The sequence below is a fragment of the Rhinolophus sinicus genome, chromosome 2 (genome assembly GCF_057876585.1).
Source record: "Rhinolophus sinicus isolate RSI-liver-muscle chromosome 2, RSI-T2T, whole genome shotgun sequence".
Lineage (NCBI taxonomy): Eukaryota > Metazoa > Chordata > Mammalia > Chiroptera > Rhinolophidae > Rhinolophus > Rhinolophus sinicus.
The window spans coordinates 146621820-146638430 of record NC_142502.1 but is presented as its reverse complement, the minus strand read 5'-3'; the positions used below and the strand labels follow the sequence as shown (position 1 = coordinate 146638430).

At 41.6% G+C, this 16611-nt stretch overlaps 1 non-coding gene across 1 annotated transcript; it reads left to right on the top strand.

The window, feature by feature from the left end:
- The first annotated feature begins 8484 nt into the window (after nucleotides 1-8484).
- On the top strand, nucleotides 8485-8591 carry LOC141571935 (U6 spliceosomal RNA). Its single transcript, XR_012496977.2, has one exon. It is a non-coding gene; the product is annotated as a U6 spliceosomal RNA (small nuclear RNA).
- The last annotated feature ends 8020 nt before the right edge of the window (nucleotides 8592-16611 follow it).

Sequence of the window (16611 nt, the reverse complement as noted above, 5' to 3'; positions counted from 1 at the left end):
GATACCAATACCTCGTGTTTACCCAGGGGTCTGTGCTTCTCAGGTGATTTCATACAAATTAAATCATGTGGGTAATGAGGTAAAAGAGCTTAGGCCTTGGGGTGGGGAGAGCATCTCCACTCTTCCTGAGCAGCGTGATCTTGAATGATGTTACCTCTCTTCTCTGATCCATAGTTTTGTTCAGTTGTAGAAGGAATCCTGGTCTCTGTAAGGCTTGGAGAACGTGTGTGGAGAATACCATGTAAGGTATCCGGCACATGGCAGGTTCTGTTATAAGATGACATTATTCTTCCTGTTGATGGAGTGGGTCAGCAGGGCAGGTCCCATTTGACAAAGAAACAGGTAAATTGTCTACGTTCTTTCACTGACTGTTCACCACACCTCAATGAGGTAGCGATTCCTATCTCCACTAAAAATCAGCTGAGGTTGAGCAAAGTCAGGCAGCTTGCCCAGGGTCACTGAGGGCACAAGTGGCAGAGCTGGGATTCAGAACCATGACTGATTGTTTGGGTGCTGCGTTGCGGCAAGCTTCACCATTCCTAGCAAGGAAGGGTCTAGAGAAGTGAAAGATACACGTTCTCTCCTTTCTAAATGGGCAAAGAAAATTACTAGACTCACTTGACAGGACCAAAGAGGGTTGGGTGGGGAGTGCAGAAGGTGCCAGCTGGAGTCATTGCTATCGCCCAGCTCTGAATCTCCTAAGGGGAAGGGTGGCAGGATTACCTAATACTTCCACTGACTTCACTGGCTGGATCACTAAGGCTTCCTTCCAGTCACTTCCATCTCAGACACTCCCTCAGGTTGCCTGCCAGGCCTGGGGTAGGGGTCCTCCCATGGACATCCCACATTTGATTTAAGGAGGGCAATAGTACCCGCTTACTTTCTTCTTGGCTCCTTTAACCCCCTCAGCACATGCTGAACTTGCCTGAGCATCCCTGCTTCTCCAGCGAAGGCATGAGCGAATCAGGGGGCCAGGAGCAGGAGCTCAGAGCCAGAGGCTGGTGGTGGCCTGATAAATATGTGTAGGAATGAATTCTGAGCCAAGGTGGCTTTTTTTCTCTCTTAAAATCTTTCTATGTTATATGTCTCTCAAGAAAGTTTTTAATTGACATGTACTCACTGCAACCAATGAAACCATTCAAAGGAAAAAATAATAATAAACACCCTCACCTGGCCCACAGTCCCTCAGGTGACCAATGCTAACTGTGGGTCACCTTCCATAACTTTCTCTATACTCATTATTACAGACTGAATTGTGTCCTCCCCAAATTCAGATGTTGAAATCCTAACTCCCAGTGTGATTGTAATTTGGAGATAATGAAGGTTACGTGATGTCATAAGGATGGGGCCTTACAGAAAAGAGGCCATGTGAGGACAGAGCGAGAAGGCAGTGGTCTACAAACCAAGTAGAGAAGCTCGCCAGAAACAACCCTGTCAGCATCTTCATCTTAGACGTCTGGCCTCTGGCCTCCAGAATTGTGAGAAAATACATTTCTGTTGTTTAAGCCACCAGTCTGTAGTATTTTGTTATGGCAACCCTAGGAGCTGCCATATAACCCCTATACAAAGATCCATGCACAAGGAGGAGAGAGTGTTTTATTTGTTATTTGAACAAAAATGGGATCGTGCTAAGCTCATATTACTCTGAAAGTAGCTGCTCTCATTAACATTACTTAATGGTCACCTGGCTTCTTGCTCACACCCCACCTCTAGGACATCCTGTAGGCCCTCCCCTCAAAACTTATGTGGAATCGCACCACTTCTCCCCACCTTGGTGTTAGCTCCATATTCTCTCTGTCTCTCTGTCTCTCTGTCTCTGTCTCTGTCTCTCTCTCTCTCCAGCAGACTCTTCACTCTTCTCTGCTTCCACCCTGTGCTCTGTCAGTCTGTTCTCCTCACAGCAGGCGGAGGGTTCCTAAACCTAAGTCAGGTCATATTGTTCCTCAGCCCAAAACCCTCCAGTGGCTTCCCATCCTACACAGAGTAAAACCCAAAATCCTCACCAGCGGCTACAAGGTCTTACATGATCTGCAACACACACACACACACACACACACACACACACACACACACCAACTCTACTGCTCTCCTCTCTGACTTCACCTCCTACCTTTATTCCCCTGCCACCCTGGCCTCCTTGATGTTTTCTAGATCCTACCAAGCATACTCCCAAGTCAGGACCTTTGTACTGTTTCTTCAGTCTAGACTGCCCTTCTTCCTGGTAGCCACAAATTTCCTTCCCTGACTTCCTTCCAGACTGTTATCTCCTCACTCTCCTCACCCACATTCATTACTCTTAATAGCACCTACTTACCACCATCTGACATACTCCGTATTTATTTTTTTATGGTCTGTCTTTCTTCATTAAGATGTAAATTCCATGAACATCAAACTTTGTCTTGCTGCTGTATTCTTAGTACTGAGAACAGTGCTGGATTCATAGCTGATGCTTGGAAATGTTTAATGAATGAAAGAATGAATAAATCTCTCCAAGTCAATAGATATAACAACCTTTTCAACAGTTGCCATAGCATTAGCTAATGTGAATGAACCATGATTCATTTAACCACCTCCCTATTAATGATTAAGTTGCTTCTACTTTTTCCTACTTCAAACAATGTTTGTGAAAAACATTTTTGTACAGCTACTCTAATATATTGGTCCTTTTATTTCTATAGGCTAGTTTCCCTAAAGCTGGATTGATATGTCAAGAGATTGGCATATTTAAATTTTTAATAGCCATTACCAACTTTCCTTAGTCACAGTTCACAGGCAAATCCTGAAAAAGGGCCTTAACTATTTTCCCAAACTGGGGCCAAGGTAATATTGCCCTTTAATCAAATAATGGACTTCTGTCCTGGGCCCCCACACTTTAGAGGGCCTTGCATGTCACAAACACAAAAAAATAAATTTATTTATTTATTTATTTATTTATTTTAAATTAAAGTTTATTGGGGTGACAATTGTTAGTAAAGTTACACAGATTTCAGGTGTACAATTCTGTAATACATCATTTGTATATCACATTGTGTTCACCACCCAGAGTCAGTTATCTTTCCATCACCATATATTGGAAAAAATAAATTTGTTAATGGCCGCATGGAAGCTTTTCTCCCCTGGGATCTTGCATTCAGCGCTGGGCTGGTACAGTATGACCTGCAACCTTAAATGTGAATGCTCGTGATTAATACTCCACATTTTCTCTTATATTCTCAAAACAAAAGACTGCTGAGTACCAATGCTGTGAAGGTTTGTGGGTTGTTCCCTGCTGACCTTGGAGAGAGTGACTGCTTTAGAGGGAAAAATAATTTAATTGGCTGATTTGTGTAGATAACAGAAAAGAAAAATGAATTTGTCATGTCTCTCTTCTCAGAGAGCATGAATTCAATAGGTTCTGGCATAACCAAATATTGTTTCTCAGTAGTGCCAAGGGTCCATTCTCTTCTTCCTTTCTCTCCCTCTCTCCCCCTCACTCCCTCTCTCCCTCTCTCCCTCTCTCCCTCCCTCCCTCCCTCCCTCCCTCCCTCCCTCCCTCCCTCCCTCCCTCCCTCCCTCCCTTTCTTCCTTTCTTTTTTGTTCTAATTTGTGATTCTGGAGGCATTCATGAATTAGCTCAGTATTCACAACAGTTGCACACAGTATCTATTGCTATATAACAAACCATACTGAAACTTGGTGGCTTAAAACAATTTATTTGCTCACAATTCTGGGCTGGGCACAGCTACAGCAGGGTGATTTTTCTGCCAATCTCTCTTGGGGTCACTTATGGGGCTGCAATCAGCCAGCAGCTCAACTGGGACTGGATGGTCCAGGATGGCTTCATTCACATATTTGGCAGTGACGCTGGCTGTTGGCTGGGCTGCCTCAGGTCTCCTCCAAACAGCCTTTCATCTTCTAGGCTAAAATGGGCTTTTTGACATAATGGCAGAAATGTCCCCAGAGGTCAAAAGCAAAAGCTACAAGGCTTTTTAAGGCCTGGCCTTGGTAGTTGCTCAGTGTTACTTCTGTCTTATTCTATTGACCAGTGAAGCCTTAAGGGACCCAGATGCAAGGGGTGGGGGAGGTAGGGGGAGAGGGATAGACTCTATCTCTTGATGGGAGGCATGGCAAAAATCATATTGCAAAGGAGCTAGGCACAGGGAGGTGTGATGTGTTGGGGACCATTTTTAATGATATACTGCAGTGTCCGAGGAACATTTTGCCATATTAAAGAATTCATATTTTTCATGCATTTGCATATATGTAATTGTAAGGTATGTGAAGTATAATACAGATTCTTTGCTTATTTCTTTTTACTTTCCCCCAGTATTTATTGAGATATAATTGAGATATAACATTGTGTGAGTTTTAAGGGTACAGTGTGTTGATTTGATACACTTATATATTGTAAAGTGATCACCACTGTAAAGTTAGCTATTACCTCCATCACCTCACATAATTACCATTTCTCTTTTGTGGTGAAAACATTTAAGATCTACTCCCAGCATCTTTCAAGTATATAATATAGCATTATTAACTATAATTACCATGTGAACATTAGATCCCCAGAACTTATGCATCTATAACTGGAAGTTTGTATCCTTTGACCAACATCTCCCCATTTCCCCCATGTTCCTGCCCCTGGTAACCACCACGCTACTCTACATGAGTTCAGTTTCTTTAGATTCCACATATATAAGTGATATCATACAGTATTTGTCTTTCTGTCTGATTTATTTCACTTAGTGTGATGCCCTCAAGGGCCATTCTAAAGGTTCATCTCTGTTGTAGCATCTGTCAGAATCTCCTTTTTTAAGGCTGATTAACACTCCATTGTATGGATGAACCATTTTTATGTATCCATTTAGCCATAGATGGACACTTGGGTTGCTTCCATCTCTTAGCTATTGTGAATAATGCTGCTGTGAACCTGGGTGTACAAAGATCTCTTTGGGATCCTGCTTTCAATTCTCTTGGATATATACACAGGGAAGCTGCCTCTTGGCTGTTCCACCACCATCACTGCCTTATTATTTAACTCAGAAGAAATGTCCTGGACATTTTGTTTGTTTGTTTGTTTTTGAGCATAGGGCCATTTGCAGTAATGGATTTACACATCTCCTCCTCCTGGGGTGGTTCCAGGGCCAGTTTTGGATCTGGGCACAAAGCTCCTCCTCGCACTGCAGGTGGTTCCGCACCTGTTCCAGGATTATGTTTCACCCTGTCAACATTTTGTTGGATTCCACTGGGTGGGGACTGACCTGTTCTCCTGCATTGTCATCCTTCAATTATGTTGAGGACTCATGGGGGTTTCTTAGGTGCCAGTAACTGTACGCAGTAAAGGTCTCCTGTCTCCTCTGCGTAGGCAAACGCTCACTGTTGTCCTCATACAAGTCAATGTGAATTGTAAGCCCAGGGATCCCTTTCTTTTCCTGAGCGGGAAGTGTCAGTCCCAAAGTTAGGCACTCACATGGTTTGAGTTTTGGAGCAAATGTCCTGGTGGCCATTTCTAGGTTTCCTGGGTCCTACAACTCCCATGACCAGTGCCAATCTCAGCACGACAGACCCTGTGGCAGAGCCACCAGGGACCCTAAAGACAGGTGACACACGATCCTCATTCCCCCTACAGTCTCTTTGCTTATTAAGTGGACATTAAAACCCCAGAATTGTGAAGTTTTATTTTTATAATAATATTTAAATATTTCATTAAAAAGTCTAAAAATTTAAACTAAAAATTTAGCTTTATTTAAACAAATTTAGTTTTTTTGTATTTATTAATTTTTTTTTTGTATTTTGCTTAGTAATATTACTAATTTTGAATGTTTTAGAAAAACTTTATTTTGTGAACTATTTGCTCATCGAGTATGAGTATAAGTCTAGTTGGGATAGATTTAGAAAATATGGCAGTGGAGCTCAGAGAAAGAAAATAGCCAAAAAAAGAAAAGGTATTCAAAAAGATGATCTGCTTAAATTTTTAAAAGAACTTCACAAATTCTTTATTCAATGAACTTTTAATTGCTAATAAAAACTGTGAAAAAGAACAAGAAAATGACTCTCATCCAATTCATGACTTGAATAGGTTGAATGAAATCTCTGCAAATTCATATTTTTACTAAATAAAGATTTAATTACAGGCCCAAAGAATAAGAATGTATGTGGCCTCCATTTGCTCTTGTCAGGGTTAGGGGCTGTGGAAATGTGTTTACAGCCTCTTTCTCCTAGAGTATGTTTTCAGAGTAGGGAGGAGAACAGGACAGAGTCATTTTTGGGAAACTGGTGCCTTGTGAGATTCTTCAGAAGTGATGGGCCTCCTGGGACACTCTGGACCCTTGGCAGGACAGGAGAAAGAGCCAAACAGAGTGCTCAGTCATGACCGTCTCTCTGAGTCCTGCCAGAGTGACCCCATGGGTCCACAATTAGAATATAGTGAAAAGCTTCCCTGCCACTTTGCCTCCCTAGATCACCTTCCTGCAGGCAACCAGCATGACCTATTTCTTCTGTAAACTTTTAAAGATATTTTATGCACACAGAAGCATTTACATGTGTAGTTAAAAAAAAACACCAAACAAACATAAGTAGAAGCGTATTAAAAATCACTGTCCAGCATCTTGCTTTTTTCACTTAATATGTTCATTTATTCAGTAAATATTTACTGAGCACCTACTATGAGCCAAGCATTTTTTTAGGCACTTGGAATTTGGTGGTAAACAAAACAGATACATTCCTTGCCCTCATGGAGCTTACATTTTTATGGGAAATAAACAAGTAAAAATATAGTGATAAGTGGCAAATGCCTGGAGAAAAGCAGGATAAGGGGATAAGAAGCGTATGTTGGTGTGTGTGGGTGGGGCTTGTTGCTATTTTATATAAGATGGTCAGCAAAAGCCTTGCTGATTAAGTGATATTTGAGCCAAGGCCTGAATAAAGTGAGGGAGTGAGCCATGCAAATATCTGGAGTTGAACATTCAAAGCAGAGAAAACATCCCACGCTAACGCCCCGAGGGAGGAGAGTACTCCATGTAAGAAGCAACAAGGCGGCTATTGTAGCTGGAATTGAGTGAAAGTATCTCAGAGATATTCTGTATCATGAGAATGTTCTTTTTTTTTCACATCTGCATCTTGTTCTATAATATGTGTGTACCTTAGTTTAAGCAGTCTCTGACTGTTGGAAATTTAAGAGACTTTTGGTCTCTTATGGTTGCAATGAATAACTTTTATCAGGTGGCCTTTTGCATATAACTTGCCTCCCCAAAAGCCCCAAATCCCTATTCCTTTATTTAGCTTAAGATGGTATATAAACCTCAAATCAAATGACTGCCTCCTTGAGTCTTATATCTTTGTGAAACTCCAATGTATTGAATCCAGGAGGGTAAAGGGAAAAGATTTTTTTCTCCCCTATAATTACATTACTTTTGGAATTTATTGAAGTTTCTTTGTGACCTAATTATATGAGAGTTAATTAATATTGAAAATGTTCCGTAAATACAGGATAACAAAATTTTAGTTATAAATTATAAGTTCGATATATAAATATAAATATTGATATATATACATATAATATAAATATTGATATATAAATATAAAAACTGTGTTATTTAGGTTTTACCTTATGACTATGGCCTAAAAGGAATGTAAATTAATCTCCCTTATACTGATGTTTCTATTTCTCCTTGTATTTTCCCTAGCTTTTTCTTTATTAGTGTAAGTTATTTATTACATAGATATTAATAAGAGTTATATCTTTTTGTGAATGTCACAACCTTATGATAACCTTATCACATTTAATGATTTTTGGCAAGAATTCACCCATGTCTAGTATTAAGATCATGATCTCTGCTAAACTATTATACTTGCTTGGTAAAAACACATTTTCCCATCCTTTTGTTTTCAGTTTTTCTTAATCATTTTGTTTTTATCATTACTTTGTGGTCTATTATGAGAGTGTCTTAACAGGTGAATTTGGCCTAGTAACACTTATTGATATGACAATTACATTTGAGTCTATTGTCTTTATGATTGTGTCTGTGGTTTTAGTGATAAGTTAGAAGGTTTGTATTTTTGTTCTAGTAGTTACCTTTGTAGTGTTAGAGAACAAAATTCAATTGAGTAAGTTTGAAGGTTTAATTGGCTTTATTAAGTGATTCATGAATCGGGCAGCATCCCATCTAGCAAGGAGAAAGGCACTCCTAGGGGTTGTACAAAATGGAAGGTTTTTACACGAAGAAAGAGGGTGGGACTAAGAAGTTAAAGAGTGGATTATTTCAGGCAAGGATATCTAACCTTCCCTTAGCGGAGGCTAGGGATCTTATCTGGCAAATTACCTCACTAATATTGATCAGGAAATTCCAGAGTGATTGGTTTAAAATTTCACTCCTAGGAAAGACTGAAACTGCAATTAGGTTAGTAATTTAAGTTTTGGTTTGGTGACATGGCTTAGCAAAAGGGACTTTGACCTGTGGTTTGTTTCTTTTTTTCAACAGCAGCCTTATTAAAAAATAATTTTCAGTACTTGCTTCAGCAGCACATATACTAGAACTGGACCAATACAAAGAAGATGAGCATGGCCCCTGCGGAAGGATGACACACAAATTAGTGAAACTTTTTTTTTTTTTTTCAGAGAAAAGTAAAATCATGACTATCACTAGAACAGATACAAGAATGAACACGTGTTAAAGATTTTATTTTATTCCTTACTTAGCGAGGTGACTAGACAGGTGTTATAACCAGTTCAGAGGAAAAGTCAAAGAAACACAAATTTAAATGGAATAAAGGGATTGAATTACAAATGGGGGCAAAACTGGCAAAAAAAGGGGAAGTCAAAGTCTACCAAACAATACAGATTTGCATATCTGTCATTCACCTACAAAGAGGTGCAAAATAGGTTAAAGACAACGAACAGGGCTAGAATTGGGCAGCTTGGAGGGTGTGCTATAGATGATGCATAGTTTTTAATTGAAGTATGAAATTTCTTTCTATAAGTCTTAATATTATGTGGTACCCTTTTACTCCTCTATTTCTTTAGACATATCTACCAATTTTCTTTATAGGGTGAGCATTCATCCTGGCTTCAGCACTGAAAGTTCCATGTCCTAGAAAACCCCTCAGTCCCTAGAAAACCAGAACAGTAGGTCACCCTAACTTTCTGTTATAAGCATTGATGGACTTATTATTAAATTTCCTTTTCCTTCTACTTCTTTTCTGAGGAAGCTCTTTATATACCGGTGCTCTGCAACCTTGGCTATACCTTATGAAGCTTTAAAAAATCCTGACGCCCAGACCCCACCCCATGGATTTTAATTTAATTGGTCTGGGGTGTGGCTTGGGCATCTGGGATTTTAATAAAATTGTGCATATAATTCTAATGTTCAGCTAAACTTGAGAACCATTGGTACGTAAAGATATGGAACTATCTCCAAGATATATTGACTGAAGTACAGTGTATATAATACATACAGTGTGTAGCTATATCATTATATACATATAATGTCACCACTATGTAGAAAATGGAAAAGAAAAAAGTATGTATTTGCACATATATGTGTATACATATATATGTATACACACACACGATGCCAAAAAAATTTATATACATTTTAAGAAAGGAAAACTGTATTAAAATTGTAATACTCAATATATACTGACAACAAAAGATTAATACAAGTGGTTACCATCAGTGTCCATACACTTCTGATTATGGCGAACTACTGGATGAGCAACATTGACCAAATTGTCCCCTTGTATAAATTATTTTGGCACCCCCGGTATATACACATACATACATATACATAAACTATCTTTGGAAGGACATAGAAGGAACTGTTAACATTGTTTATGGCCAGGGATGTAAACCGGGGAGTGGGAGAGAGACTTTTCACTGTGTACTTTTTTGACCTCGCGAATCTATTGTCAATTTTTAAAAGTTATTTTTAAATTCTACATCTTTAAACTAGAAAAAAACGTTTTGCATACTGAAAAAAGAGATATAGAATTGAACAGACAGTATGATCTTTTATTTTTTAAAATGTCCCCAGACTGACAAATTAAAAAAAACAAAACTATGCGTAGAAAACATTTTCTGAGAAAGAAAATTGAAAAACACACACACACGCACACACATACACACACACACATACACACAACAAAGGGAGTTTCAGTGGTGGGACTATTACTCTTTCCTTTTTTATTTTTATTGTTTAAAATAAACCTATTTATTATTTTTATACTAGAATAAAATGAAAAATAGAACAAAACCTAATAATCATATTTTTATCTAAAGGCAGAGCTTTTGCTCTACTGGAAGGAGTCAGCTTTCCCTTGCTGATGCGGGGGGCTTTTGCTCTTCTCATTTCCTTGCCATGTGAGATCCTCTCTACCTGCTCAAGAGGAAGCCCAACCACTGAGGATTCAAAATCAGCCGAGTTGCCTCATGGCTGAGGCTGAGGGAGGGCCACCACTGGAGCTGGGCAGCTGCTGGACGATTTACTTTACTAACTACCCAGGCAAACTTTACTAACTACCTCTCATATGATAGACACTGTGCTAGGTTGTACCAGGGGCAAAAGTTCAGCAGACAAGACTCTGCCCACAGGCCCTGCCTGTCTGAGGTGGCAGCCACCACACATGCACAGAAGCAGGCCTGTCCTAACATTTATGGGGCCCGGATGAGAGTATCAGTAGAGGCCACATGCCATATATCTAAATATTTAAAAGCTGTAACTCAAGCTAACACATCATTGACTAAAATATTATCTATTCTTCTCCCTTAGTAATTACAACTTCAAATGGCCTGAGAAGGCCAGGTTTGAATGTAGAACTTGGAGTTCTGTGCTTGGATGTAGCTGTCGCAGTTGGCTTCTAAGATGGCCCCCAGTGATCCCCACCCGTTGACATTTACACGTTTGTATAATCTCTTCAGTGTGGGTGAGACCCATGACTTGCTTCAACCAACAGAATATGTTAAATGGGATGGGATGTCACTTCCATAGTTGGTTACATAAGATAGTGACTTCTCTTTTGCTCACAGACTCTCTCCCTTCCTGGCTTTGATGAAGCAAGTTGCCATGTTGCAGAGGCCTACATGACAAGTAAAGGAGGGTGACCTCTGGCCAACAGCCAGCAAGGAACTGAGGCCTTCCATCCAATGATCTTTGAGGAGCAGCTTCTTTCCCACTCAAGCCTTCAGATGAGACTCTAGCCTTGGGCAATACCTTGTGAGTGACCCTGACACAGCAGACCCAGCTAAGCCCTACCGAGATGCCTAATCCACAGAAACCGTGAGATAGTAAATATATGCGGTTTTAAGTCACTAAGTTTCCAGTAATTTGTTACATAACTTCCAGCATTACTGTAAGTGTTGGCTTTCATCCCTGGCCCTCAGTTAGTGGCTAGTCATCTCTTCCCACCCTCTCTTCATCTTGAATCTTGAGGGGCTTGTGTTCATCTCTATAGATACCCCAGCTTTCATGTCAGTTCTGCCACTTCCACTCCCTGCTCCGACACATCCCTGAGTCCTGACAGGTACACGTATCCAGCTTGTGCTACCCATGGGAGCAATGTTGTCCATGGGAGGACAGGCCTGAGGACAATTCCAAGCAATCCCTGGGAATAGTTCAGGGTCATCTATGAAGGGAATTCCAAGGTCCTGGGTACTGAGGACATTCTAGAAGAGGGGCTTCTGGTCCTTGACTCCTACCCCCCGCCCCCAACTTTCCACTGCATTGGAAAGGACATGGCTAGAGAAGCGGCAGAGCAAGGCCCTCTAAAGCATAGGGCCAAGGTCAGGGGTCCCTCCTGCTCACTCTAAGGCTAGCGCTGCACTCATGAGAAGCATTGGCTGAGGGCCACGTGGCTTAGATCAGACCTGGAGAGCTGCCTGAGGAGCATAAAGGAGCAGAGCTGCCGTACTTCTGAGGGGAATCTTCAAAGGGAGTTGTGGGTTGAGTTGGACCATAAAAGCAGGAGGGCTTAGAGAGTAGTGGAACGGGAAGGACTCCAGCAAGGCAGCCAGAACTGAGTCAGTGTTTCCCAGTGATACAGTTTCCTGAGGGCAGAGTGGTGAGGAGTTTGGGCTATGCAGTCGGAGTGTGTCTGTTCAAATCCTGCCTCTGCACTCTTGTTGTGTGACTTCAGTGAAATTACCTAAACTCTCTGTGTATCAGTTTCCTCATCTGTAAAATGGGGATAATAATAGTATCTACTCCATAGGTTCATGGAGAGGATCAATGCATGTAAAATGCCTGGTACGTATCATTAATGAAACTGAGGTAAAAAGTGATCTTTTGGCTCCCATGTGCTACTTGCCTTGCCTTATAGGTCAAGAGGGAAAATGAGGACAGGTTTATTCAGTTGCCAGAATACTCAATTGCTCAACAAGCATTAATGGGAACTTTCAGAGTATGGTCCTAACTCATACCCTCCTTCCTCAGACTCTGTGAGAACCATAAAATGGGGCAATGGAATGGTGCTGTTGGAGTGCGGAGATCTGGTAGTCTCTGTTGCCTCTTCTGTGAAGAGAAGAGGTTACCAGTGTCTCCACAAGTGCAGACCACAGACCTATGTAGCCTTGGGAGCACCTAGATCATTTTAGAAGTGCAAAATCTCAAGCCCCACCTCAGAGTCAGAATTTTTGGGGCTACCCCTGAGAATCTGCATGTCTAACACAGGCTCTAGGTGATCTGTTGCTCACTAAAGTTTGAGGATCACTGGGCTGGACTGTTAGAGGTCTTCACACACCTGGTGCCACAGACCCCCTCAAGCACTGATGCGAAAAGCCTGTGGGCTGGGCTTCCTGGGTCCCCACCCTGGACCAATGCTGGCCCCACCAGAGCAGTTCCACTTTTATAGGCACCTGTGGGGTTCTGAGGAAACAGATGTTCCCTTCTACCCATTAGATTTTAGAAACTGCTATGGTCTGAATGTTTGTGTCTCCCCACATTCGTGTTGAAATCCTAAACCCCAAAGATGATGGTATTAGAAGATTGGGCTTTTGGGAGGTGCTTAAGTCTTGAGGGTGGAGCCCTCTTGAATGGGACTTGTGCTCTTGTAAAAGAAGCTCCAGAGAGCTCCCTACCCCCTTCTCCCTGAGAGGATACAATGAGAAGTCTGTGGGCTGCAAGAGGGCCCTCACTTGACCATGAGCGCACCCTGATCTTTGAAACCTAGCCTCCAAAACTATGAGATATAAACTTCTTAAGCCACCCAGTATGTGCTATTTTGTTATAGCAGCCGACACGGACTAAGATACAGCTGAGCTGTGGGGCCCAGTGCAAAAAAATGCTGGACCCCTTGTTCAAAAGTAGGAGAAAAGATTTTTTCTTTCTTCTGTGGGCTCCGTCTTGACTCATTATGTGTTTTAAAATTTGCTATTTAATGTCATGCTCTCTCAGGTATGGTGACACTTGCAGGGTGAATACAGATGTCACTCTCCCTGTGTTTGCACCAGGCTCCTGCTGAGGGCGCTGCAGCTTACCTGGCGACCTCCGAGCTCTAGTTGGAGCAAAAGTGATTGCAGCTGGAAGAAAGTGCTGCCAGCAGCAACCTGGTACTTAGGATGATTAATGAATGTATTTGGAAATTTCCTCCTGCATTGGCCTCAGCTAGCACCTGAACTGTGGTCGATACAGCAGTACATTTCTGTATAATCTCTGTTGACAGCTGGGATGAGGGCAAACCCAAAAGACTAACCCAATTACAGTAAAGGAGAGATCTGGCTGCTCCCTGTTGACAAGGTGAACACAAGGGCATCCCAATTCGGGGATACTGCTTTAGGATCGGCAAGCTGCCGGCACAGAAAGTTCTTTCCTGTGCAGCTCCTTGGCATATTTTTACTTCGTGAAAAATGGTGGATGTCACTCCTGGGCTATGTCAAGTAGGGTGATGTGAAGGGAGCCAAAGTGATTGGGCTCCATGTACCCCCATGGCCAGGCCTGTGATAGGTTTGCCCAGCAGGAGATGTAAGATGCCTGATCAGGGACTCGGAAAAGCTGGGGTCTCCTCTGATTCTCTCTCTCATGGGGTGGCCTTGGGTAGATATTCAACCTCCCTGAGCCCCATTATTGTCATCTGTAACATAAAGATATTAAATTATTCACCCGCTCCACTTCTCCTTTATTTCATATGGTTAAGGATTTAAAAGAGATGTGTCAGCCTGTGCAGTTAGTTTTATAGGAGGAGCATTAAGAACCCAGGGCAGAGTGGGATATAAACCAGAAGGTGGGTTGGAGTTACACCATGAACGGCTACAATGTCATTAGAGTTTTATGCTTCTTTCATAGGCAATGGGGAGCCATTGAAAGCATCCAAAGAGGAAAGGGCTGTGTTCAGAGCTGAGCCTGTGAAAAATGTAGTGGGATGCCAAGTTTCAGAAGAATTGAGGATGAAAGAATCCAGGTAAGGGGCTATGCATACATACATGTCTTCACCTTTACCAGATAGCACCAAACTGCCTTCCTAAGGCTGTCCCAATCCACGCTCCCCCCAGCAGGCTACGAGAGTTCTCATTTCTTTATGTTCTCACTATCACTTGGCATTATCAGACCTCTACATTTTGGCCAACCAGATGGGTGTGAATTGGCATTTCATTGTAATTTTAACTTGCATTTCCCTGGCGAGTACTGCATTTGAACATCTTTTGTATATTTATTGGATATTTATGTTTCCTCTTCTGTGAGTTTCCTGTTCAGTCTTTTGTCTGTTTTTCTTTGTTATTTTAAAAGTCCCCCCCCCCCATAGAATCTATACACTAATATTTTGTCAGTTATACGCAATGCAGCTGTTTTTCCTCCATTTGTACTTGGTCATTTAACTATGTTTATGGTGACTTTAGAAAAGCAATCAGATAATTTTAACAGTTGAATTTATCAACATTGAAATTTATGGTTTGTTCTTTGGTGTCTTTTTGAGAAATCCTTCTCTACCCTCAAATCATAAAGCTATTTTTTATTTCTCCTATATTTGAAGAAGTTTTAATATTTTTCTTTCATCTGTAGGCCTTTGCACATTATGTTTATTGTTGTATATGGTGTAGGGTAAGATAAAGTGGGAATCCGAGGCTATCTTTTCCCACATGGTACCCAGTTGTCCCAGTATCACATATTGAATGGTTCATGGCTTGGCTCTGCTGCCAGGGCCAGGAAGAGGGTGAGACAAGTGAGGTGCCCACTCTCAGGGTCTTGAGGGTCTGCATATGAAAGTGAGGGCCTTTTTCAATTTTGTACCCTCAGTGCCTTTCTGTCACTCTTCCCTTCCAGGGGAAGGCAGGAAGTCTTGTCCTGACACTAACACACACAAGACTTTGGGTCTCCTGCCCAGGAATGTTGGTTCCTGAGACAGAAGTGTCTTTGTGAAAAAGGAGCCCTGGAATCTCCTGTTGGCTCTAGGCTGAGGAAGGAGGGAGCCTGGGACTGGAGGGGAGGGCAGGATCCGGTTTGGTACCTCTGAGGTGTGTGAGAGACTTTATAATTTTCTGAGGCTTCTGGGGCAAGGGATTGGTGCATTCAGGGCCTTTCCCCTCCATGCTATCTTAAGGGGACCCTGCAAGATCTACTCTCTTCTCCATAGGATGTGGGAGGTGCTTGAAGGTACCCCAGAAAGTTTAGGCTCCTGCATAGATGTGGAAAGGATAGATTTTTCTTTTAATTCTCTTTCAGTCCTTCTAGCTGTATCTGGGAGAAAGTCTCCCTTTGATCTAACCTGTCAAGCCTCTCTAATTCCCTTTTTTTCAAACTCCTGGAAACTGGGACTCAGGGTTTGGAGCTTTGGGAGCTATAATATCTGACTATATATTTAATTACATTATTTTGTTTGCATTGTATTTGTTTGCTGGGGGTTGTCTTCTATTCTGACAAGTGATGGCAGTGTGCTATTAGTGATGCTAATGGGAAGTTTCCTTTTTAATGCATGAATTTGAGCAAAGAAGTTTGCTTTATGTATGTAAAATCACATTTGTGTGTACATTTTGACAAAGATATGTAGGAAAGGAGGGTCAGCAAAATGATGATGTTTATCTCGGTGATTTTTGTCTTCCTTATATGTTTTTTGTATTTGCATTTTTTACAATGAGCATACATTATTTACATAATCAGAAAACACCTATTTTTGTTATGGAGAAAGGTATATATGTTTAAAGGAACGTATTAAGTACATAACAATACTAGGAATATATGGCTTTGGCAACATGGTTGACTTAGCTTGCTTGAGTTCATGCTGGGAGACTGAGGGACGGGGCCCGGGCAAAGAGCAAGGGCAGTCTTCCTGTCATGGGACATTCAGACACCTACTGTAGAGGGCTGAGCTTTATCTTTCCAGCACTGTTCAAAGGATTTCATTTCAGAGTCTCAGTTTCAATTTTTGAATCAGGAAATCATTGATCACTTGGAGAAATGGGGCCAAGTTTCTGCAATGTGTTAGACCTTTGCCTCACTGGCATTTAGACGCTCCAGGTTGGGGTAGACAAAGGTGATCTGGCCAGAGTCTAGATGAGTCTTATTGAAAATGCTGTCCTGTGACTAGTCTGTTGTACCAGAGCTGATCAGTGACAGCCTTCTCCCTGCTGCGCTGTTCCCTGTCTGCAGGGTGACCACTATCTGGCTCTCTTCCCAAAGATTGTTGGCAGCTGGTGCCAGTTTATGGTGC